Here is a 4023-nt window from a genome sequence, read left to right as displayed (position 1 = left end):
GTCCTGTGTTTAGTGACAGGATGCATTTATTTTGAACGGTAAACTCTTGGTCTGATAGGGTGTTGTGATAGCATAGCATACTTTTAGATGAACAGTCAACTAGATTACCCTTGTTTGACAATACATGTTTGAAAACCTAGATAGACCATGCTTCAAGGTGGTCTTGCTTACAATCTTCCAGCTTTTGTTATTTTTATTTTTTCACCTTTATTTAACCAGGTAGGCTAGTTGAGAACAAGTTCTCATTTGCAACTGCGACCTGGCCAAGATAAAGCATAGCAGTGTGAACAGACAACATGGAGTAAACAATTAACAAGTCAATAACACAGTAGAAAAAAAGGGGAGTCTATATACAATGTGTGCAAAAGGCATGAGGAGGTAGGTGAATAATTACAATATTGCAGATTAACACTGGAGTGATAAATTATCAGATGATCATGTACAGGTAGAGATATTGGTGTGCAAAAGAGCAGAAAAGTCAATAAATAACTGTGGGGATGAGGTAGGTGAAAATGGGTGGGCTATTTACCAATAGATTATGTACAGCTGCAGCGATCGGTAAGCTGCTCAGATAGCTAGTTATGACCTTTGTTAGTGGGGGACTACAATACAGACGTAAAATGGTTCCTTACCAAGTCTACCTTTATCCAGGAAGTACAATTGCGGTCAGAATACCTATTTTACAAGGGAGACCTGACCTCGATGGCAGCTTAAAATATATGTCAAAGAATGCCTTACTGTTTGGTGAGTTTTCTTGCTACTTCGTTCTTACCAGCACCATTAGTGTCAATGTTTATCCCACATTTTAAACCCTACATGCTCTAAGCACGGAGTTGCATAGTGCTGGCTGGCCGGCCTATTGCCACTGCCAATTTGAAGTGAGCACTGAGCTCAGATTATCCACATAGCTGACACACACCTCTCATGCAGGCTCATCATGCATTTTAAAGGAGTCATCTTTATCTGGTGGTGTAGGCTAATACCTGTTCTGTTTAATCAAATAAAATGTTATTTGTCACATACACATGGTTAGCAGATGTTAATGCGAGTGTTGTGAAATGCTTGTGCTTCTAGTTCCGACCATGCAGTAATATGTAACAAGTAATCTAACAATTTCACAATGAATACGAATATGTACATAAAAATATATGGATGAGCGATGGCCGAACGGCATAGGCAAGATGCAGTAGATGGTATAGAGAACAGTATATACATATGAGATGAGTAATGTAGGGTAAGTAAACGTTATATAAAGTGGCTAGTGATACATTTATTACATCTAATTTTTCATTATTCAAGTGGCTAGAGATGTTCAGTATGTTGGCAGAAGCCACTCAGTGTTAGTGATTAACAGTCTGATGGCCTTGAGATAGAAGCGGTTTCTCAGTCTCGGTCCCAGCTTTGATGCGCCTGTACTAACCTCACCTTCTGGATGATAGCGGGGTGAACAGGCTGTGACTCGGGTGGATGTTGTCCTTGATGATCTTTTTGGCCTTTCTGTGACATCGGGTGGTGTAGGTGTCCTGGAGGGCAGGTAGTTTGCCCCCGATGATGCGTTATGCAGACCTCCCTACCCTCTGGAGAGCCTTACGGTTGTGGGCGGAGCAGTTGCCGTACCAGGCGGTGATACAGCCCGACAGGATGCTCTCGATTGTGCATCTGTAAAAGTTTGAGTGTTTTTGGTGACAAGCCACATTTCTTCAGCCTCCTGAGATTGAAGAGGAGCTGCTGCGCCTTCTTCACCACTCTGACTGTCTGTGTGGGTGGACCATTTCAGTTTGTCTGTGATGTGCACGCCAAGGAACTTAACTTTGCACCTTCTCCACTACTGTCCCGTCGATGTGGATAGGGGGCTGCTCCCTCTGCTGTTTCCTGAAGTCCACGATCATCTCCTTTTATTTTGTTGACATTGAGTGTGAGGCTATTTTCTTGACACCACACTCCGAGGGCCCTCACCTTCTCCCGGTAGGCCGTCTCATCGTTGTTGGTAATCAAGCCTACCACTGTGTCGTCTGCAAACTTGATTGATTTGGAGGCGTGCATGGCCACGCAGTCATCGGAGGGAGTACAGGAGAGGGCTGAGAACGCACCCTTGTGGGACCCCAGTGTTGAGGATCAGCGGGGTGGAGATGTTGTTTCCTACCCTCACCACCTGGGGGGCAGTTCGTCAGAAAGTCCAGGACCCAGTTGCACAGGGCGGGTCGAGACCCAGGGTCTCGAGCTTAATGATGAGTTTGGAGGGTACTATGGTGTTAAATGCTGAGCTGTCGTCGATGAACAGCATTCTTACATAGGTATTCCTCTTGTCTGGGTGGGTTAGGGCAGTGTGATTGCGATTGTCTTGTCTGTGGACCTATTGGGGCAGTAAGTAAATTGGAGTGGGTCTAGGGTTTCAGGTAGGGTGGAGGTGATATGGTCCTCGATATGGTCCTCTCAAAGCACTTCATGATGAAGGAAGTGAGTGCTACGGGGCGATAGTCATTTAGCTCAGTTACCTTAGCTTTCTTGGGAACAGGAACAATGGTGGCCCTCTTGAAGCATGTGGGAACAGCAGACTGGGATAAGGATTGATTGAATATGTCTGTAAACACACCAGCCAGCTGGTCCGCGCATGCTTTGACGCGGCTGGGGATGCCGTCTGGTCCGGCAGCCTTGCGAGGGTTAACACGTTTAAATGTTTTACTCACGTTGACTGCAGTAAAGGAGAGCCCACAGGTTTTGGTAGAGGGCCGTGTCGGTGGCACCGTATTGTCCTTAAAGCGAGAAAGAAGTTGTTTAGTTTGTCTGGGAGCAAGACATCATGGTCTGCGATGGGGCTGGTTTTCTTTTTGAAGTCTGTGATTGACTTTAGACCCTGCCACATACCTCTCGTGTCTGTGCCGTTAAATTGCGACTCTACTTTCTCTATACTGACGCTTAGGTAGTTTGATTTCCTTGTGAATGGAATAGCTACACTGTCTGGTCATGTTTCCGGTCACCTTGCCCTGATTAAAAGCAGTAGTTTGTGCTTTCAGTTTTGTGCGGATGCTGCCATCAATCCACAGTTTCTGCTTGGGAAGGTTTTAATAGTCGATGTTGGTACAACATCACCGATGCACTTGCTAATAAACTTGCTTACCGAATCAGCGTATTCATCAATGTTATTGTCTGACGCTATGCGGAACATATCCCAGTCCACATGATCGAAGCAATCTTGAAGCGTGGAATCCGATTGGTCGGACCAGCGTTGAACAGACCTGAGCACGGGCGTTTCCTGTTTTAGTTTCTGTCTATAGACTGGGAGCAACAAAATGGAGTTGTGATCAGATTTTCCGAAAGGAGGGCGGGGAGGGCTTGTGTCGCGGCATTTAGGATAACAATGATCCAGGGTTTTGCCAGCCACGGGTCGTGCATTCGATATGCTGATCAAATTTAGGGAGCCTTGTTTTCAGATTAGCCTAGTTAAAATACCCAGCTACAATAAATGCAGCCTCAGGATATGTGGTTTCCAGTTTACATAGTCCAATTAAGTTATTTCAGGGCCGTCGATGTGTCTGCTTGGGGGGGATATACACGACTGTGATTATAATCTAAGAGAATTACCTTGGTAAATAATGCGTTCAGCATTTGATTGTAAAGAATTTTAGGTCAGGTGAACAAAGACTTGAGTTCCTGTATGTTGTTATGATCACACCACGTCTCGTTAATCATGAGGCATACACCCCCGCCCTTATTCTTACCAGAGAGAAGTTTTTTTCTGTTGGAGTGATGCGTGAAGAAACAAGGTGGCTGTACCGACTGATAACATATCCTTAGTGAGCCATGTTTCCGTGAAACAAAGAACTTTACAATCTCTGATGTCTCTCTGGAAGGCAAACCTTGCTCGGATTTCGTATACCTTGTTGTCAAGAGACTGGACATTGAGTAGTATACAGTCCTGGTCAAAAGTTTTGAGAATGACACAAATATTTATTTCCACAGTTTGCTGCTTCAGTGTCTTTTAGATATTTTTGTCAGCTGTTACTATGGAATGACAATTACAGG

This window comes from Oncorhynchus keta, chromosome 35, assembly GCF_023373465.1.
Source record: "Oncorhynchus keta strain PuntledgeMale-10-30-2019 chromosome 35, Oket_V2, whole genome shotgun sequence".
Lineage (NCBI taxonomy): Eukaryota > Metazoa > Chordata > Actinopteri > Salmoniformes > Salmonidae > Oncorhynchus > Oncorhynchus keta.
This window is presented reverse-complemented; position numbering follows the sequence as displayed.